Here is a 23,423-nt window from a genome sequence, read left to right as displayed (position 1 = left end):
CTGAAAGAAGGGGACACAAAACACAAAAGTGATAATATTATGATAAATACATCATATTATGAGAATTAAGGGGGAACATTTCCAGAATATTCAGTTTGCAGAATTATTTCACTCCTGGAGTAATAGGGCCAGGTTAGATTATTTTAAATATTTTTATTCTTTAGGAGAATACATTCAGGAGAATGAAGCTAAAGGGATACGAAAATAAACTTGTAATATTACAAAAAAAAAATATTACGAATACAAAGTATATTCAGAGATTAAAGTCCCTCTGATACTGTTTAAGTGACTGAGTAACTGCAGATTTGCCACATTTAAGATGGCGGACGCTTTGACGCATCGCAGCATAGGCAGAACCCGCCCAATGACGCGTCTACTCTTATATTATGTCTATGGCGTAATGCTCCTAATATTAATTGAGCGGAGCGGTTTTATTGCTAACCAAAGTCGGACTTACACATTTTAACATTTTTGAGCATATTGTACCACATAAAATCAGTCAGTAAAAACAACGCTGATCATAGATAAGGCGCACCATCAATTTTGGAGAAAATTTAAGGATTTTAAGTGCGCCTTATAGTCCGAAAATTTTAGTAATTTATTTTTTCTGTTGTTACGTTTTCCCCTAGATTTAGTTTGTGTGTCTCACATTTTAATCATACAGATATCTTTCCGTCCAGTCTTTATTGCTCTGCACATGCATTTTATTCAACATTTGAAAAAGGTGAATCCGAAATGCTGAGTCCATCTGGACCTGTTGTGGCACATAACTTGGTACCTTGAACCCCGGCCAGCTGTGAGAAGCCATCTGCACCGCTTTTTGTCAGAGAGGTACCAATAAGGAGCTTCTGCAGTCACGCACACACCACCCATCTATCCATCCTGTAAAAGGAAATAATGTTTTCAACTGACTGACTTGGCCTTGTTACATAAAAGCTCAGAATTATGTAATGTTGGATGCCTTGGCCAGTTTGCTGTGTTCAGTGTGTGGGTGGTTCTGTTTCTAAGGCAGCGTGGTGGAATGAAAAGAGCGTGGTCAGATGAGTGGGCGCTCGGTTTGTGGGCATCGCAGCTCCTCTGCAGCTGCAGCTCACGACGTATAATTTAGGTCTTGTTTTGATTCTTTGCTGAACAGCTCAGGCCTCATGTTCCCACGTACATCAATAAATGAGTAACGGTGGGGGATGAAGAGGCAAGGATGAACTTACTTGTTTTTCAGAAAGTATGTTTAAATTCTGGCTTCTTGACCCTGAGACTTACTGTGCCTTCCAAAGTATTTACACCCCTTAAACTTCACTCACAGATTTAAATATATTTCGTTGGGATTTTATGATGGCTTTTGCAGCCGTTAAGTTTTTTTTCCCAAGGTTGTCTTTTATTTTACCCTATCCATTGTCCTATAAACTTTGACCAGCTTCTCCGTTGCTGCTGAAGAAACGTATCCCCACAGCATGACGCTGCCACTACCACAGACAGCATCATCCACCTTCATCTTTCTCAGACAACATTATTTTGATAAGTTTATAATGAACACATACTGGGGTCAAAGCAAACTTGTTGAAGAACATGCTCTGGTTGGATAAAAACAGACTTAAACATTTTGGTCCACACGCTAAAAGCTGTATTGCAGAAACCTAACACCTTGAACATACCCTCCCCATGGTGGGCACCATCTTATCCAGTGACCAGCTGGTCAGAGTTGATGGAAGGATGGATGCCAATAAAGTCTGGGCAAAAATTAGCTTTCTAAACACAGCGGACAACACCAGGACCGTAAACATGTCACCAAAGCTACATTAGAACGGTTTAGACTGGAGAATACTGATGTAACAGAATTGCCCAGTTAAAGTCCAACTCTGAATGAAATTTGGAATCATGTCATCTCACTTTCCAAAGTCAGACTCCATCAGATCCTCCAGGTTGGTGAGAAAGTTTCCTCTCTAAGGAAACCCAGCAGGTTGCATCAAGTCTCTCCAAGCAGCATTCACTCCTCCTGAAAGAGCGTAGAGCCACAGTGGACAGTCGTCTGCATTGTTGATGGCTTTGCAGCAATCCCTCATACTGAGCATGCATGAAGCGACAGTGGAGAGGAAAACTCCCCTTTAACAGGGAGGAGAACCTCCAGCAGAACCAGAACCAGGCTCAGTGTGAACGCTCATCTGCCTCCACCCACTGGGGCTTAGAGAAGACAGAGCAGAGACACAGAAAGCTCAGAAGCTCACATTGATCCAGGAGTACTTTCTATGTTAGAGAAGACAGAGCAGAGACACAGAAAGCACAGAAGCTCACATTGACCCAGGAGTACTTTCTATGTTAGAGAAGACAGAGCAGAGACACAGAAAGCTCAGAAGCTCACATTGACCCAGGAGTACTTTCTATGTTAGAGAAGACAGAGCAGAGACACAGAAAGCACAGAAGCTCACATTGATCTAGGTTTAGAGTCCGATGATGTCACACATTTTACTTCTCTGTCCTGTACAACCAAAATTCTGAAAAATTGTTGAATTTAAGCTTTCAGTCCCTGTAGTTTCAACTTCATATGAACAATTTATACATTGACACATTAGCATTTGTCTCTGACGCCACAAGAAACTGTTCTTGTGCCGTGAAGTTTTGGTCCTGATGGACCGCAGCCTCCTGCCTAAGTGTCTGAAGTGTCCAAAGTGTCTATGTACGGCGTTCACACCGACTCTCGTTCACACCTGTCATAATCAAACTTAGAATTTTCCAATCAACAGTCAGACTGAAGGGTCTTTTAGGTTGATCACGTCTCTTAAACAGCGTTTAGTGTAGAAACATTAAAATCCCCGTGATCGGCCGTCAGATGGTTGTGCGACTCGTGGTTCAAGAATTTCCTTTTAATGACTTACAGTTTTCACACATAAACTTTGTTTGATTTGATTTCTATTTGTCTCTATTTGCATGCTTGAAATTGTGGTCCGCCCACTCTCTGGCAGCAGGCAGGCAGCACTGGATCACGTTCTTTGATTTATCTAGTGCATTTTATGTAATCCATTGTGATTTGCTTTGTCAGAAACGCCGACAGGCTCTGGTGGAGGCCTCAAAAATCGCCTGGATCAGAGACTAGCCGACAAACAGACCGCAGTTTGAGGGACAGGAGGGGTGGCATGCCGTTCCCTTTCACTCTGTACACCTCAGACCTCCAATACAAGACAGACTCCTGTCTGCAGAAATACACAGATGACTCTGCAGCCGTCGGCTGATCAGAGATGGACAGGAAGCTGAGAACAGGGATCTGGTGGACCGCTTTGTGGCATGGTGAGAAAACAAACCTTTCATCTTGAAAATGAATAAAACAAGGAGATGACAGTAGAGCTCAGGGGAAACGATAACAGGTCCAACACTGTTTTCATCATGGGTGAAGAAGTAGAGGTGATGGAGAAGTATGAATACATCTGTGTTCACCTGAACTACAGACTGGACTGGCATTGCAGCAGTGAGCCGTCTACAAGAAAGGACAAAGCAGATTGTGCTTCTTAAGGAGGTTTGGGTCCTTCAGTGTTTGCAGCTAGATGTTGCAGATCTTCTAGAAGTCTGTGGTGGAGAGCCTGATCTCTCCTGCCATCATCTCTAGCAGTAGCAGCATCAGAACCAATAACTTAAAAGACCTAAAGAAGCAAATAAAGAAGGCTGGATTCTGTTCTGGGGACTCCGCTCGAGATGATCATGCAAAGAAGGGTTCCTCATAAAATGAAGAACATTATGAACCGTCCTGAGCATCCTCTTCATCAGAGTGTCAGATAACAACAGTGTCTTCAGTCAGAAGCTTCTTCAGAGCCGCTGTAAGGCAGACCTCTACAGGAGATCCTTCCTGCCATCAGCGTCTACAGCTCTATGAAGGAACCTGCAGAATATGAACTGCAACAGCATTTCATTTCTTTACAGGATCGATCAAATATTTATGAATTAAACTGAAGCCTCCAAGAAAACTGTGGAAATCTCTACAGCAACCATGCATCAGTATGCACATCACACAGCAGCGTCCTCCTGGATGTTTTACGCATCTGCAACGCTGCTTTATCTCATTTACAAAGTTACAAAGACACAGTCAGTGAGAAGATCTGCTGAATTCAGTGCATTTCTAAATGAAGAAAGAGGAAACAGGTTTCAACTTTCAAAATAAAGCTCACTGATACCCTTCGATATAAGAGTCTAGATCCGGAATGACTTAAATTGTTAAAAAAGATGTGTTTAATTTCAAATGTGAAAGAATCAAAGCAGGCATGTGATAGATTTATGGACATAAGTGGAAATTTCTTAAATAGGCTGTTTAGTGCAACTGATGCTCGTAATCTGAAAAGTCTTCAACTGTTTTTTTACTGACTGCATTTAGTACAGAAAATGTATTTGTCATTTTTCAAATAAAAAATGCCAGAAAATTATTAAAATATTATCAGACTTTTTCAGTATGTGGGAAAAATAAGTTGAACTTGAAGTGGAGATTGTGGTGTTGGCTACATGATGGAGTCCGTGTGTTGTTTGTTTGAGCTCAGTAGAAAATTCAGATTAATTTAATGAGAAAACTATTTTTCCTGAAATGACCTTCAGGGAACGGCGCCTGGTAATGAAACAGAAGCACCGCTGTGGTCTGTCACTGGTTGACGAGACATTTTTCAGTCAAAGACCAAAATCCCTCAAACTCACGGGTTTGATCATCTGCCGCAGCTCAGAGTTTCTCTCCTGTGTTGTTTCTAAAAACATTCAAAGAGGCCAAAAACAATTATTTAAATTTTTACAGAATAAAAACAGACCTACGATGAGAAATGTATTCATCTGTCTGAGAATATATTTATGGTGTACAAAGAGTTTCATTAATTGAAAACTAGTTGGTGAACAGTTTAATTCCTTTTAGCCTTCTGTTTGCCACCACTTCACTGACCTATCCAAACTAACCATTAACTTGACTTTTCCTACAAGTGTTTCTTTTTAACCTCTATTCACGCTCTGGATATAGAAACCAGAAGGACACTGCTGCAACAGTATAGAGAGATTAGGAAATCAAAAAGCTTTAAGATGATTCTCCTTCTGAGGGTTCATCAGATCTTTCATGGCTGAGCAGATTGTGGGTGTTTTTATCCATCATCCTGTCATCCTGCTGTTCCTGGAGCAAATTGCTTCACAATTTGTTCACAAAAAAAGAGACAAAATCTGGATAGAACAAATGGAGTTAGTGTGATGAATTATCAAGCAAATGAATCACTGTTTCGCGTCCAGCTTAAATAATAGAAATAGACATTTTCTCATTTAAATAACAACAGACAACTGAGACAAAATGGAACCTCAATCAGTGGCAGGAATGATTCTCCTCTGTGCAGAAAATCCACCTGAAGTCTGTAAATCCTTCAGTGGTTTAAATTAGGCTCTTATGAGTAAAGACGACAAAGACAAAGACACACATCCCAGACTCCCAGCTGCTCGGCCTAATTACCGACACTTCCTGGACCAGAACCTGCTGGCTGGGCTGTGCAGCTCCTCTGTGTTTTCAGACCATTAATGATATTATTATTTGGAGACACGGCCGGTCCGGCTAGCTCCTCTTATTGCCTCTGCACCTGCTTCCTTTAGCACAGCTGAGGCCAGGTGAACAAAAAAAACAACAACTAAAACAGACGGGAAACAAATTAGCAGGAATGAATTTCCTCTCAGCCTCCACACTGGGAACCAGTTCAGTCGCATTTAGAGGAAACACTGGTTCAACTCAAAATCAGCCACATTCATTTTTCTCTAAAAAAATTGTAAAATATTTTTATGTTTATGTAAGTTTTGACTTCTTTTAATTTCATTCTTTTGGATATGATGATCATCATCATTATTATTGTTATTATTTTTATTTTTTTTAAGTATATGCTGACCAAATTTAGGGCTTTAAAATTACGACAAAGTTGACATCTGATAGTAAAGGTTCTGATTCTGTGGTATTTCACTGTTAATAGACTGTATTGTTTGTAGATTAAAATCTAAAATACTCAGACCAGTCCAACCTGAACTGGATTATTTTTTTTAACTGAAGTGAGACTTAGAAAACATTTGGTCTATTCTATTAGTTGATGCATTACCAGGATCCCCTTGGATTGAGCCTAGCATGAAAACAACAACAATGATCATAGATTCACTAAATCACAGTTTGGGTTTTATATAGATTTAACTATTTTTGTAAGAAGAATATGGAATTCTGCAGTTTTTGCAGATAGTGCCAACCTGAAGGTAAAAGTCTTTGTGGGTTTGTGTGCAGGATGCGCGGGAGTCTGCAGCTTCGTTAGCTGCCCGTTTCCTGACCCTGGATCTGGAAACGTCCTGCTCTGAGGGAAGGTCAGCTCCTTCCCTCAGTTTGAGAAAAGTTTGAGAAGCCCTGATAGAAAACAGGCTGGACTGGCGATGCAACAGTAACGCTGCCTAAGTCAACGTCCGTCAGTCTTTGCAGCAAGATGCTGCAGATCTTCTTCTAGAGAGTGTGATCTCTTCTACCATCATCTGTCGGGGTCACAGCGTCCGTTTAGTTGACCTAAAGAAGCTCAACGAGATAATAAAGAAGGCTGGAACTGCTCGGCTGGAGCTCCCAGAAATAAATGTGCAAAGAAGGATTCTTCATAAAATGATTAACATTACAGACGAGCCCCGGCATCCGTCAGCAGCAGAGGGTCTTCAGTCAGAAGCTGAGGAGATCCTGCCTGCCTGCAGCCATCAGCGTCTACCACTGCAAAGGTGAACTGAAAGTAAGTAAAACTTCTTGAAATTAGTGTATTTTTCCTTGATTTGAGCGAGTAAATAAGATTATTTGACAGTGGAATAAGATTTTTGCACTTAAAATAAGAACAATTCATCTCCATCATCTTATTTCAAGTTCAGGACATCTAATTATCCTATTTTAGGGGTAAAATATTAATTCCATTGGCAAATAGTCTTATTTAGCTGCTCAAATCAAGGAAAAATACACTACTTTCAAGACGTTTAATACACAGATTTTACTTACTTTTAGTTCCCTTTTTTCAGTGCAGCAACTTTGTAAAGAAACCTGTAGAATACGAGCTACAACGTTTAATTTCCCTTTGGGATAAATGCAATCATTTTTGAAATGAACTGAACTCATTTTGCGCTTTTCTGCATAAAATCTAAATCTTCTCAATTAAATTGTATTAATTCGTTTTATAATTGTGATTGATGTCATATTACAGCTTATTTAATTTTACTTAATGCTACTATTTGCCTCAAACCTTTTGGCTAAATTAGCATATTTTTCTCGCGCTTTAAACTGCACAGCATTCTTTAAATGCTTTAAGCTGGAGGGATAATGGCCCCACAGCCATGGAGACGGCTCAGTAATCTACGGCTAAATGAACCCGTTCCTGGTTGAGTCAGGAGTCGTTTCCATCCATCGGCTGCAGACAGGATGCTGAGCGCTGACTGACAGCCCTGTGGGGGGGGGAGGCTCCTCCTGTGTGGTCAGGGTCACTTTACCAGGAGAAATGTGGACGCTCGCCCGCTCTGAGAAAACAATCCGAGGACAGGCATGCTTGGCATTCCTCAGCCACTCAAAGGGAGCGTCACCTTGGGGACCTAAATGGGACAAATTCCTTGTGTGGGGGTTGATTGTGGACTGAGTAAATACGGCAGGGTGAAGCTAATTTCAGTGGCAGGTCCAAAGGATTCAAAGACTAGAAAGCTCTTAAACACAAGCCACCAAATTATTACTAAACTGGAAAAAACTGTTCTAGTAAGTATATTTAACTCAAGCGACGATTCAAGAGAGACTTTGACATATTTAATTTCAAAGCAAACGTTCATCTATCACGTCGAGTAAATCTGCTGTCAGTTTGTATTTCCATTTACCCACACCAACATGTGGTGGTTATATGTCTCTTTTTTTAAATTATTATTACCTGAGTGACAGCTCCATCATTCTTTACCTGTAAAATCTATATTTTACAACACAAAAACAATAATAAGAGCAACGAAGAAAAAAATCTAATAAAACACACTTAAAAAAATGTGTATGTATTCCCCTTTTAAATGAGAAAATGAGATTCTGGAAAACAAAACTTAACTAACAAAAAAGTTTTAACACAGTTGACAAAGAGAACCAAACAATTATTAAATACTTAACTGGATGATATGAGGTATGAATGTAATAAAAGGTGACCAAACAGAAAAAGATGGATTTCAAATGTGTTCCAGGGATGTGTAATCGATTCGTACATTTTTCCAGAGTGACATGTGGATATTTGACCTTGATTTCCAGTTCTTTAAAATAGTTTTTACAATTCTTACAGCTGGCGCAATAAGCTGCATTCTACTTTTGGTTTTTATTGACCTGTATAGCTGATAAATCTCCTAAAAGACAAAGGGGGTGGGGATGCATATGTGGGGAGGGATTGTAACATTTTTATCCAAAAGGAATTAGGAGGAGAGGATGGGTGTATGTATGAGGTTTATCCTGGTACAGTGTGAACATGTGTAGAAGTGAAGCTCGTTCTAAATAACATATGTCCCGTGTTTTGATAGCTGTGGATGACTTTATACCGAATCAACTGAAGGTTGCAAATTCTTGCCGTTTGAAAAAATGTTTTTACAAATTTGTTTGCCAGTGATCTAGCGTGAATGAAGTTGATAAATCTGATTACTATTTTAATATTGGAAATGCTATTAATTGGTCAAATGATGAAACGACTTTGTACATCTTAGATAACAGTTTATTTAACCTGTTAGTTGTGAGGATTTTTGAGCTTTGATCAGGGATATCCAGGTTATAGAGGCCGTTAATGTTATAAGTCTCCTAGCAAGTCCAACCTTGACAACCACGTTTTTGTAGCCGTCAGCAGGTTTCTGCCATCACTCTGGATGGATGATTTTTCTGTCCTTTTAGCAGAATTGTGAGAACTCATATGAATTAGGAGTTGGTTTATCAGCCTAGATCGCCTTATAGGCCCAGTTTATACATTTTCAGCATGGTTTGCAGAGGTCATCCCAGAACCGTCATGTCATTTTTTCTCTCCATAGAAGGTACACCTGGTCTGGCGTTCTGTTAGCTGTGACATCATCAGGGGAGGCAGATCATCCTCTATTACCATCTACCATAGAAAGTACTCCTGGGTCAATGTGAGCTTCTGAGCTTTCTGTGTCTCTGCTCTGTCTTCTCTAACATAGAAAGTACTCCTGGGTCAATGTGAGCTTCTGAGCTTTCTGTGTCTCTGCTCTGTCTTCTCTAAGCCCCAGTGGGTGGAGGCAGATGAGCGTTCACACTGAGCGTTAAAGGGGAGTTTTCCTCTCCACTGTCGCTTCATGCATGCTCAGTATGAGGGATTGCTGCAAAGCCATCAACAATGCAGACGACTGTCCACTGTGGCTCTACGCTCTTTCAGGAGGAGTGAATGCTGCTTGGAGAGACTTGATGCAACCTGCTGGGTTTCCTTTGATAATAATAATAATAATAATAATAATAATAATAATAATAATAATCCAGGGGTGCTGGTGCCTATCTCCAGCTGTCAATGGGCGAGAGGCGGCGTACACACTGGACAGGTTGCAGGCCTATTGCTGTAATAATAATAATAATAATAATAATAATAATAATAATAATAATAATAATAATAATAATAATAATAATAATAATAATAATAATAATTCTTATGGACTCCTTAGCTTCCCTTTTGGAGGGTTTTATTAAGTTAATCTATATCTGCCAACAGCCGTACAAAACCATGGTTTCTTTTCTAATCTATCATGTTCCAATTAACGTATGTGCCTGGCCACAGGTCTGAGATGCACTGGGAAAATTCAGCAGTTCCTGAGTCAGGACCGGTGTGGCGTCTGTGCCCAGAGTGGACAAGCCTTCCTCCTCAGCAGGCGTGAGAACAGGGCAATCGTTCACTGGGTGACTCCTTCAGCGTCTGTATGGAACAGTCTCCCGCTGACTGAGCTGTGATGTGACCTGGGAGCGCTCACTGTCCCGTCCTATGACAGACAGCTTCTCCTGGAAATGACCAGCGTTCACAATTTAAAGCACGCGCGCTTCTGTGTCAATGGGAATTAATAGCGCCTAGAAGGAAACTGGTCATTTCACCGTCAAGTGCACGGAGGAAGTATTTTTAACTCTTTGTTCTACGCCGACTTCCTCTTTGAATGCCTTTGAAACAAAAGAAGAAGGAATTGGAGGTGGAAATCCCTGCAGCTTCACAGAAATAAGTTTTCCTTAAAAAAGCACAGAGGAAGTGCCTTTTTTAACTGCAGATAAAGACGTGAACTGTCCCTTTAAAGAGCCTAAAAATCTAAGTTCCCAGATAGGCTCCTTAACTTCTTCCTGAACGGCTCTGTTTTGAATTTACTAAAGTTGACAGGAAGTCGTTCCCTCGCTGTAGGCAGCCTTTGCAGATACAGATGCGCTGCCGTGTTTTTAGTGTCGGTCGGTGTGGCCCCTGAAAATTGGTGGCTGCTATAAAAGAAATCTGGCAAATTAGAGACCGTCCAGGCGGCCGACCACAAGATCTGCGGCTGATTTCAGAGAGCGCAGCACCGCTTTGAGAAGACAGGGCTGACTCCACATCACAGCAGCGCCCAAGCCCGATTGGCTGCTAATAAATGACCTGCTGAAGTTCTTCCACATGGGTTTGAACATTTCTGTGGTCCTGCATCCCGGCCTCACGCAGGAACATATGCCCTGCAGCTGAAAATCAGAGAGGGAACATTTTCTGCACAGATGGCTGTGAAACCAACAGGTAAAAAAGTTTATGATCACAGCGGGAGACAATCGTTAATCAGCTGCAAAAGAGCAGAAAGTGCAGCATCGTTTGGTTGCAGGAGGCCAGTAGCTTTGCTGCAAAGACGCACAGGTTATTAAATCCAGTGTTTCCCTGCGCTTTAGCTGGTGGTTCTTGGCTAACGCTGCCAGGATCAGATCCTCTATTGGTGCCACCATCAAACTCTCATTATGCTCCTTCAGTCCTCATGTGTGGGTTTGGGTTCGTAACAACACCGTTTCATGACCCGATCCTGTTATACTTTCCTTTAAACGGCCTTCAGACATCTTTGACCATTCCTCTTTGCACATTTTCTCCATATGCTCCAGAGTCCCGGGTCCTCTCCCATGCCTCCTCAGCTCTTCCCACAGGTTCTCTGCAGGATTTAGGTCCTCTAGCTGAGAAGCTTCTTGGCTAAAAGGTCGGTTCTGTGTCTGATTACATTTGAAGCTTTTATTGTATTTTAGGTGCAGGATTGCTTTCGTTGGAGCCCTGAACAATAAATGAACAGACAATAAAGTTTTCTAGTCTGGGTCTTTGTTCGTTTAACCTTATAGTTTAGTGTCTTTATATTTAAAACCAGCTGTGAATTTAGTTCACACTGCTAGGTATCTATATATTATACTCATAGGACAAATCGATCAGTAAAATTCTGTATAATAGTATCCATCTCTATATTTATTCAGTAATAATCCATGTCCTGTACATATGGAACCAATGTTTATCCTGCACTTGCTGCTATTGCACTTCTGGTTAAACCTAAACTGCATTTCGTTGCCTTGTACCTGTACCTGTGTAATGACAATAAAGTTGAATCTAATCTAATCTTTCTGAAGGATGCAGTGATGACCCATTTACAGTTTTCTGACAGAGGCCCTCACATTTTTTTTTTCTCCTGGTGCAAAGAGAGGATGGTTCAATGCATTTTAGGTTTTTGTAAGAGAAAGAGGCCCGCAGCATCACAGATTATCCACCATGCATCACCGGGGTGGATGAGAGTCACAATCTTTGTTTCCAGAACCACTTGTAATATATTCATCTCATCTTGTCTCATGTCTCAGTAGCTCGTGGTTTGAAATTAAACATATTTTTCTGCTTCCGTAATTCCGGCTTTGCGTGAAACCTGTCATTAGGATGCAGAGCTGGTTGTTCTGCAACAAAAAAGGCTTCAGCCGAACCGACTCGGGTTGTCTTGAACTGAGAGGGTAAAAAAAAGAGAAATTCTTCAGATAGCTGCAATGCTCCCATGTCGAGTGTTTGCGTCTGGCGTTCGGAGACCGATCAGAGCAACACAACTGCTGCTGCTGCTGCTGCACGCTGTCAGGAGACATAAAAGGGAGGGAGAGAAGTGAACCGTGCCGAAGAGCAGCCAGCAGGCAGGAATCCCGAGTCTCCTCAGCGGGACACCGTCGTCCTGCTTCAGCCGCTGCTGACGTAACCGTCTCCAGCGTGCACTTCATCTTACCTCGCTGGGCGCCCGCTGACCTATTTTTCTGCACTACTAATCACAAAGGGAGCAGAGCTTAAGCCTGTCTCTCCCCATCAAGGGTTAAGAAGAAAACCTAAGAACGGAGAGGAGACGGGGCACGCTCCTGCATTATTTATTCACTGTACGCAGAGCTTCACCAACCCTCGTTTTTCTCTCAGGTTGTTAAACTGCTTCTGGTTGATTAATAGTGAAAGTGGGCAAATATGAAAATGGCAATGAAGATACAGTGTGGAGGGGCGAGCGACTCGTGTTCGGAGGCCTCGGTCCTCAATGCAGTGTCCTGGCCGGTGGACCTTTGCCACATGTCCTCCTCCTCCCTCTCCATCCTATTTCCTGTCAGATAATCGGCGAATAAATAAAGGCCACTAGCGCCACTAAATCAGAAGAAAAACCATACAGTGTGGGTTCATTTGAATGTGAATCTGACTTTCATATGTTTAATAAGATAGTTGCTGCACTAAATACCAGCCCTAAAATTTAACAAGGCACAAAATGCACTCCTAAAAAGTTTGATTCTAAACTGTAAATAGAACATTTTTTGTTTTTTTCGAGTGTGTCAGCTCTTGAGTCACTTGATCACAATGAACTCGCCTTCAGAGAGGAGGTGAAACCAACTGGACTGGTGTGATGAAACAGACTTCAGACAACATCAGCCAAGTCTAACTTTCTGCATCGGATGAGAAGAGCAAACCTCGCCTCTTTCTGTAGATGGAAAACAGGAAGTGTACCGACCAGCTGCATCGCTGTCTGATTTGGGGCCTGCAACGCCTCTGGAAATGTGCAGAGAGAATGGTGGAGGCAGATGAGCGTTCACACTGAGCCTGGTTCTGGTTCTGCTGGAGGTTCTCCTCCCTGTTAAAGGGGAGTTTTCCTCTCCACTGTCGCTTCATGCATGCTCAGTATGAGGGATTGCTGCAAAGCCATCAACAATGCAGACGACTGTCCACTGTGGCTCTACGCTCTTTCAGGAGGAGTGAATGCTGCTTGGAGAGACTTGATGCAACCTGCTGGGTTTCCTTAGAGAGGAAACTTTCTCACCAACCTGGAGGATCTGATGGAGTCTGACTTTGGAAAGTGCCTTGAGATGATTAGTGTTGGGAATTGGCGCTGTATAAATAAAATCTAATTGAATTGACAGCGGAGATAATTATCGGGTCAGCACTCGCAGACACTGCCTGACCAGGGCTCAGACAACCATAAATACCCCTCCCACCCCCACCATGGACTGTTCACCCTGCTGCCCCCTGGCAAGAGGTTCAGCAGCTCCAAATGCAGAACAAAGTCTGTCTAAGTCTCTTCTAAATAGCATCTTCATACAAGTAAGATGCAGATAAGATGCTTTTTTTATTTGTCATTATACATACAAGGTACATGCAACGAAATTTCGTATATGAGATGAAGGGTTAGTCTGAGCCGCTGCGACTGAGTGCGCCGCCTCTAATGGCCGACCTGACCAGCGTGTCTTTAGTGGTAGAAGAAACCGGAGCGCCTGTAGGAAATCTATGCAGACATGGGGAGAACATGCAAACTCCACACAGAAAGGCCCCTGCAGAGCCCAGGACTCAAACCCGGGACCTTCTTGCTGTGAGACATGTGCTAACGACTGTACCACCGTGACACTTTTTTTTTTAAATAAGAAGACAAGCACTTTGGGATATTGATAGATGACAAGCTCTCCTTCAGTATACGTGATTTATTTTACATACATGCCGCATATTCTGTCTGGCGTCCTGTTGATTCAGTTTACCCTGCATCTCTAAGATTCCTAACAAATACAAAGTCTCTCACCCATCACTGCATTCTTTATGATCTCGTTGGCTGGACATCACTTAAAATTCATTGACAACAGTGCTGGTATATCTTTATCTATAAAACTTGGTAAACTTCCTCTCTGTTTGCTCTGATACCGATCAGCTACGCTCCACAAAGTGATTACTTTTAAATGTGCCACTTTGCAACCGAATTGGAAAAAAAAATGCCTTTTCTGATTCAGCACCTGGAATAATCTGCAGAAAGAGCTAAAGTTAGAAACCCTGAAGTCCATTTATGAGCTTAAAACTGTTGTAATGAATGTTGTGATGGATACATGTTCTTGTCTTTCTTGGGAGTCTCATTGTGTTTTTAACATTTTGCATTTCTTTTCTCGTGGAAATGCAAATTAGTGTTTATTATGTATGCGTTGGTTGTGATTTGGCTGCTACCTTGGCCAGGTCTCTCTTGTAAAAGAGATTCTGCATCTCAATGGCACTTCCTGGTTAAATAAACTAACAAAGGCATTTTAAATTTCAATAACATTTGAAAGTCCAAAGTGCTTGATCTGTTTTAAAACATTTCACTGTGTTCATATTTGTGCATATGTGTGAAAAATAAAATAAGACCACCAGTAGCTTCATAATAAACCTGTATTTTCATAAGTTAAAGACCAACGCTGACAGTTTAAACAAAAAGTAAAATTACAGATGGATCCATCAACGCGATGAGACGAGGACAGATTTGATTTTAACTGGGGAAGAATTTACAAAGTCTTTCCTCTTCCTACCCCGTTTTGAAAACAACATTAAGCTGTTATACCATTAATAGTATGATATATCTCACGATTAAATATGTTATATTTCTTTCTTTCCTCTGCTCTCCTTGGCACTTTGGGTTTGTCTTTGGTGACTGATCTGGCTTTATTTGTTTTTATTTTTAGTGAAAACGAGTGAAAAAATGAAATAAAATGGAAAAAAGAAATGTCTAAATAAATGCTTAAATATATTGTGTTTTGTGACGCCAACAAGTTAAAACATGAGCTCAGCAGTTTCAAAAACATGTCTACTTCATGGGTAAACACATTTAGAGAGGTTTGTCATATTAAACATTTGTTTTCAGAAGACATGAATAAAAATGGGCAATAAAGCCATGAGGCGTTATATGACGTTTAAGTATTCAGGGTCTGAAACCTGCGGCCCCGAGTCCTCCACAGTGGCACTTCACAACTTTGGCCAAAAGACGTGTGAAATGTATTTAAATATAAATGTGAAAAAAGACAGCTTTCTGGCATTTTTATGGTGATTTTTCATGTTATATTAGCACTTAATTTCCATAATGATACAAGGTTTTTGCCTTCTTTAATTCTTTTATTTTGTCATCAGGCCTCAAACTAAAGGTTCTTTCTTGACTTCTAATAAAAACGAAACGCTTCATTCAAGTGAACAATGTTAAAATCTTTGAGTAAATATTTCTGCAATATTTGCAATATATATATGCAATATTTCTGAGCTGTGTGAAAACGAAATTTCGTTCTGTATGCACTCTGTGTATACAAAATGACAATAAAGAAAGTCTAAGTCTAAGTCTAAGTCTAAAAGTTTTGCTTTGACCTAAAACCCAAAATTAGACAATAGGTTTAAAGTATAAAACTAACTATTTATAAAGCAGGTGATCATAAAGCTTAAAAAAGAGTCATGTAGGTTTTAGAGCTGTAGAATAAGGGCAATAATGACTCCTTAGATTATAAAGGTTGCTGACCCCTGATTTCCAGAAGACTGAAAACTCCAGGAAGCCTTTTTCGTTTTGTTTTTGCTGACAAGCAAAACTGAGGCCATGCATATAAAAGTATGTATATGTTGTTAGGTGACATGACCTTTCTTCTCTGTGAAACCCCCGTCTATTCAAAACCACGGGACTTTTCGTTCTTTTTTCCCCTTTAATCTTTTTTTTCTGTAAAAAAAAAATCCCAGCCCCGTGTATTTCTATTATTTCCCATTTCCTCTTTGACGGGTTATTGTGGGAAATGTGAAGGTAGCAGTGAAAAGTTTTTCTTCTGTTTTAGTTTTTGGTCACAAGTTGAGTTTTTTTTTTTTTTTGATCAGCTGACAATCCGAAGGAAGTGAAGATGTGTGAAATGCATCATTTGATGCGCATGTCTTTTTTTATTCACAGAGCTTTTCACATTTATATCGCTGAACCAGGAAGTGACATTTGTAAAACTGATATATGATCCTTAAAATCTTTATTTAACCAGACAAAAAAAACTTCAGTGCTTTAAAATCTTGTGTTTAAGAGACCAGCAGAGCAGAAATATACAGCATATCAGCGGAGTGAGCATCTCAGTCACTAAAACAATGAATGATTACAGCATTCACTACATGAAGGCAGATGTTTCTTCATGTCCATTTAGTGAAAGAGTATAATGATAAATCACTGAAATCCAGCGCAGTCATAACCATGTCATAAAAAATTTATCCTTATGAGAAAAACTATAAGATTTCCAACATTTAATACTGAAAAAAATGTATTAAATAGGAGCCATCTTCTTCATTATTGTTATAAGATAAAATATATCATTAATATAATAGTGAAAAATCTTATTGGAAGTTAAGCGAATTAGGTTCTATAATAAAAAGATAACTTTTTATTTGACTGATATTGAACGTCTTGTATCAAAAAAAAATGATGGAATTCATCTGGAAATATCCCTTTTTATTATGTTTTGGGTTGATGTTAAATGCTTTGCAAATTCTCCAGCTGAACAACACGTACTAACAGCTCAACGTACACTTGTCTTTGCTGCAAAGCTGTTTGAATGTGTATTAAAGGGCTGGATGATGTAGAAAAAAAAGGTATATCGATAAAATAGAAAACATATTGATCGATATCGATAGTTTTTACCAAAACTGCAAGTTTTTATAAAAGAAAAAAGAACGCATGCTCTCTGAACTCTTTGAAGGAGGCGGAGCTTGGTTCCTGGGTCTGCGTTGTGATTGGTTGGGAGGATGTAATGACTGTAATATTAACCTACATGGCTAGAATGCATAAGAAAGGAAAACTGTTATTCTATTGAACTTTTTATTGACTCTATTTTTTTCTATCATCGACATACGTCTGTCGATCGATATTTATTGTTCCTGAATTATCGTCCAGCCTTACGCATTAAGACGCCGCCACGTCACGTTGAAGCTGTTGAGTCTGTAGGTGAAAGCCCGACGTGTCGAAGCAGGCATCTCAGGAATGACCAACGGTAAACACTAACAGCTCCTCGTCCTTTAGGAGCTTTTTCCTCCTGTTATTTTAGACAGAGACGAGTTTGTGATTTCCGGCAGCAGTTGTCAGACGTGTGTTAATGCGTATTGCTGTAGATGGGACTGCAGCAACGTTAACTCTCTCTTTGTTTCCTTCCTTTGCATGTTTAAACATTGGTGATGAACTGAAGCAATGCAAAAATGTCTTCCTCAGTTCTTTGACCCGAGGCCCGTGCATTCACACCCCCCCCCCTTAACTGCTGCAGCTTTTGTTTCTTTAAAACGAATAAAGGGGCTGCAGTTTTTCCCGCTGTGCTTTTGTCTTTGCGGACATTCCTGTGACGTTTTACATTCCTTCAAACATCCCCACAACAGCATTCCACCAACAAGAGTTTGCAAACCTAAACAGAACTTCTCAACTTCTGCAAAAAAACTAAACCCCTGATGACCTCGGCACTGTCACTGAGGATGCCGTGTGATTTGGACTCATTTAGATTTGATTAAAACGAGTCTTTGTTCGTTATCAAACCTTTTACCCTGAGATGAGACTCAGTAAGTAGACATTTGGTAATGTTTAACCTTTCTCCTCCACCAGGCCCTGTTTCAGTGGATTGCTGTAGTAAATATGTAGAGAACGACGGCTGAAGCCAGAGCACGACTGATTTGAGGACTGAACTGTTGCACTGCAAACAAACTCAGGATTTCATGAAGACAGCGTCAGGACTAAAGGATTATTGACAATAAAAGGTCGTTTAATGCTGTTCAGCACGTTGCATCGTCTCGTTACTGTTTTATAAATAAACTTGCCTCGTTCCTCGTCTGCCTCCAATATATTGTGCCCCATCATGGCCGTTACCTGAATAGACAAGCTGTGGATCCGGCCGTCTAGCCTCGGCTGCCCTGAAAGGCCGCTAACGTCAAAGCTTTCTTCAGGTTTGGAATCAACGTTGGCTTAAAATAGACACGCTTTCAGGATTCTGATGCCAAAAAAGGCTTAGTTACACGCATAAAGTCTTGCTTTGGTACCTTAATGGTGACTGTGCTTTCTCCTTTCATATTTTAGGATTGTTGAAGCAATAAACTGGTTAGACCTCTTATCTGGAAGCATCTACAAAGACCAGCCTCTTCTATGAACCTTCTATGAACCACTTTCACGCAAGCTGCCTGTGCATTTCAATCATACCCCACAATTTACCCGAAACTTTTATTTCCATCAGTTTGTATTTCGCTCATGGGGTCCAAACCTTGGGGCTTGAATTAAACCCCCTCCAAACAAATCAGATATGTACAGACTTAAAATCTTGTTCTCTTCAGTTTATGTACTTAGGACTTGCCTTCTTATCAATTAATCAATTAATATGATGGCTTTGCGAGTAAACGTTAATTCCTTGTGTGATTGATTTTCTAAATTTTCCACCAAGGTTGACTGATTTAATTATTGTATTTCAACGTAAACACCATGAAACACTGATCTTCAGCTTGAGTGACTGAGTCTTGGCCCCTGATACCTACGGTAGTAATTAAATGTTAGCTGGAATAAATTAACCGTCAAAGAGTTTAAACAGGGAGACGGCTGGAATACAAATGCTGGGAAAATTCATCGAGTAAGAAATATTCCCCCCCCCCCCCCCCCCCCCCCCCCCCACCACAAAACTCTGCCCCATAGTCCAGCCTCTGGTCATCTACTACCTTCCTACCACGGTTGTTAAATATCAGGTAAATATCCACCTGGATCCCTGCAGCAGAAACGATGCAGGTGTGAGAACCGGGCCTGAAAACTGCGGTGGATTCAGGAAAATGTTTCTGCGGCTGAAAAGCAGCTAAAAGCTGTCGTTTGCAGACGAAGCTTAGAAGTTTCTCCTTTCCCGAGACGCCTGGTATGACGAAAAAACTTCCTGCTGTCGTTTTAAAAAAGAGTAAAACCAGATTATTGCATAGACGTTAATCTTTGCTTAAAACAGATTATGTAACAGCTCTGGATGTCGATAAAATTTTCTATTAACTTTTTGCGCAGGTCGTTACTCCGCAATTGTTTTCCCAACTGGTTTCAGATTTATTTAACATTTCTCTCTCTCCTCCTACAAAACCACCTCAAAAATGGGATTTTATCACACAAAAAAGAAAAGTACACAAGTTATTGTTTCCGCTAAAACTAATAGGACCTCAGCCTCTGGCCAAGTGATGCTGGTTAGTCAGAAACAGAGAAGCACAGAAAATAAAAACTCTTTAATTCTTTTTTTAAATCCTAATTTTGTCTCATTTCCTCCCTGTAAACCAGGAACGCAGAATTTGGTGACAGAGCCGAGGACGCAGCAACAAAAGGATTTAATATGGCTGTCATTTAAAGATGATTTCATGTTTATGTCCTCTAATCCATACAGTTTTGGTTGCTTTCTACAGATTGATTGTGTGAGTTTCATTGTGGGCGTTCATTCACTGTGAGCCAAGGTCTTTCATTACTTCACAAAAGGCAGCTTCCTTTTATGTGTCGCCACTTAGAGACGCTTGTCGTCTTGTATTATGTGGACAAACGTCAGTGTGGCCTTGAGGAACAAAATGGCTCGAATAAACAGACGGGCTCTGTTTTACTATTTATTTTAAAATTGCATTGTATTTTATTTCATTATATTACAGCTCAACCAATTAGAACATCGTAAAAAAAAGTTCTATGTTTTATATTTAAGAAAGAGAAACTCAAAAACATATATAGATTTGTTACACATAGAATAAAATATATCAAGCCTTTTTGTCTTACAGATCGTGAAAACCCAAAATTCAGTGTCTTGGAAAATTGTGAAAAAGTTAAATACCTGGAAAGGTAAGTGGAAGGAAAAAGGTGGAAGCAGGGATAACTGCAGGCTTATGGTGGATTGTCAAAGTCAACCTGGGTTTTCTGAACACCTCAGCAGAACCACAGGCTGATTTCCTCCATGCAGCTCCGCTTTGAAGCAGCAGTTCATCTTAAAGGAGCCCCGACCGAGTACTGAGAGCTTAGAAATTAACATATTTTTACACCGCGGCTTAAAATATCCTTTTATTGTTCTTATGTAATATTAAAATTTTCTAATTCTGAATTTTGAGGATTCATTACTTAGTCAAGGAAATTACAAAAAATTAAAGCTAATGAATCTATATAAGTTTCAGTTTCTGAAATGTATGACTTAAAACATTAAACCTGTTCAAAGTATTCAGATTATTTTTTAGTTGTGCCTGTAATGTGAACAGCAAACAAGTCAATAAATCTGTTTTTTTTTTTACCACCAGTTTGTATCACATTAAGTCAGTTACATAGACAGTATTGCCAAAGATCTGTAAGTGAACCTGCTAGAAATTAGGAATATGTGTAATTTGGAGTAAGATGCCTTTATTTGCTTGCCAGGTCAGTACTATTTGACCCGTTTTCAGGTCCTATTTGATTGGCTGTTTTTACTTTACTTTACTTTCAGTGTTAATAAAACTGATTTAAGATCAGGGGCTTTGTCTCTTGGCACGGCAATGATCTAATCTTACCGTTTTAGATTAATTAACATAAATCCCAGATTACGTTTCTGAGCCGAAGTACACCAGAACCTTTGTTTTGTAAAAAACAATCTATGTACTTCTAAGCAGTTTCCTGATGCCACTGATTGAAACATTTCTTCACCAACACCATAAATAAGAAAATATTGCATCTCTGCCAGACCTTTTTGTGTCATTGTACAGCTTTTATTAAAATATACACAAAATAAATAAAAAATAAAACAGAGCAAAGTGTTGAGCCTGAGCATAAAGCTACCATGGTCAGACTGTGACATCACCGTTCACAAAATATTGTATTATGTGAAACTTTTACACTGAAACCAGGTTCTGAAACTGTCGTTTCGGGGCTCCTGAACCTCTGTTCCTGTCTGGACATGAGGAAAGAAAACAGTTCTGTATCAACATATCAGCACTATCCAGGAATACCCAGCCAGCGAAGAGCCCAAGAAGAACCAGAACAAACATCTATTGGTGCAATGAAGAGTTTGTATGAGTAGTACACCGGTGCCTGATCACTGCCTAAAGCGCTGCAGGACTTTCTTCCCTCAGTCTAATGGATGACGATGGTGAACCAGATATTCAGGCAGACCTGTGCAGCACCCAGACACAGGCACCTTTATTGGAAGGTTGGGTTGGCTTCATGCCCTGAAACACCCTGATGAGGGGGGAATCAAACATTTCTGCAGAGAGAAGCGGGTCAAATTCATCCACTATGTTTTCAAAAAACCTATTGCCAGCTGTGACAAACACTTGATGGTAGCTGTTGCTGCCAAGGTGACACAACCTGTCGCTAGGTCAACCATGAAGCAATCTGAGACATTAAAGTTTGACAAATAAACTCAGGGAAGCTGAGTGTAGCGGAATTAGGGGGGGCACGAGTTCAAGTCCTAGTTGGGTCAGGAAGGACGTCCAAACTTGGCCAAACGAACTGCTGGAAGACGTAAGGACTTGTTGCCTTACTGAGGGAGCAGCTGAAAAGACTCGCATACAAGGACAACAACTGTCACAATTCCTGCGTTAAGCCACCTCTGAACCAGTAAGAGCTTTAGAAGATTTGTAGCTGGGTTGAGGAAAAAGAAGGACAGAACTGCTGCTTGATGGTGGTCCAAAGTCTTCCTTTTAGTTTGAATCCAATTTTGCATTTCATTTGGACATCAAAGACCCAGAGCCTTTAGAAGGAGTGGAGAGGCAGAGAATCTATGTTGCTTTAGGTCCAGTGTGACGTTTCCAGTCAGTGATTATTTGAGCACTCCTGCTGGTGCCGGTCCACTGGGTTTTATCAAGTCCACAAGCAGCACAATCATCTTCCAGGAAACTTTAGAGGCTTTTATGCTTCCATGTGCTTACACGCTTCATGGAGATGCTGATTTAATGTTCCTGCAGGATCTGGCCACACCGTCAAGAGTACCAACGCCTGCTTTCATCACCACGGTTCCAGCAGCTAACTAACCTGATCCAAAACCCAGAGAAGAGGAGTACTGTCAAGACAGCGACCAGATCCATCAATGTAGACGAGCCCAATGCTGCTAATAAAGCAACCGTGGTATAATAGGAAGATCAGGGATGATCCAGAGCCAATGGTGTGATGACAATGATGAAAGGTTTAATGATGAAGCAGAAATATACAGTTACAGAGAACACAGGAGTCAGGGCCAGCAGCAGTCCACAGAGAATCCAGGAACTTAAATACACCAGGAAATAACCAACAGGATGAAAATCAGGTTAGAAATAATCAACAGAATATAGAACAGCTGGGGAGAAAAACTACGCCGAGGAATAGAGGAAGGCCCTAAACAGAAATAACCTAAACCCAAAACATAAACAGCAGAGATCATGACAAACCTGATCTTACAGAACACCTCAGCAGATCCTCACACTGAGCTTCCTGTTACGCTAAAATGATGCAGTAAAATCACAGAAAAGGAGACACAACCGACTAATGAACGCAGATACTGTTCACTACATGGACAAAATCTATTTCTATTGGTCTTTTACACTAAACATATTAACATATTATATGAGAAACATGATTTGGGATTTCCTGTGAGGCATAATCATCAAACTTAGAAATATTAACTTGCAGCATTTCTCTCTGCATGTAGAACATCTATACAATGTATTAATAACCATCAGATATGTGTGGACCTGAACGCCTGGCAGACCAGCAGAGTGAATCATGGGACAGATCACCACATGTTGGCAGAGGTGGGTAGTAACTAGTAACATTTAAACGAGTAACTTTTTGAACAAAATGTACTTCTGGGAGTAGGTTTATTTTTACTTTTACTTTGGTAAGTATCGTGAAGCAGTATCGCTACTCTTACTTGAGTAAAATGTCTGGCTACTCTATCCGCTGTGAGTAACGTCACTGAATAAAGAACAAACTTGTTTCAGCCACAAATGCACCAGAGAGACAGCTACAGTTTATTTAAAGGTGAGAGTTCTTGTTTGTACACAAGTTTTGCTGTTTTAATGTGATTTTCTATCTGCTGAGCTCATCGAGCCATTTACAGGTACAGTAACCATACGGTAAACAGTAGATATTGCAAATTTATTTGTATGGCACATTTCAGTACAGAGACAATGCAAAGTGCTTTACATAATTAAAGTTTAGGAAAATAAAAACAGAATAAAATCAAGTTGGAATAAAATGTGGAAAAA

This window comes from Fundulus heteroclitus, chromosome 12 (assembly GCF_011125445.2).
Source record: "Fundulus heteroclitus isolate FHET01 chromosome 12, MU-UCD_Fhet_4.1, whole genome shotgun sequence".
NCBI classification, from domain to species: Eukaryota; Metazoa; Chordata; class Actinopteri; order Cyprinodontiformes; family Fundulidae; genus Fundulus; species Fundulus heteroclitus.
This window is presented reverse-complemented; position numbering follows the sequence as displayed.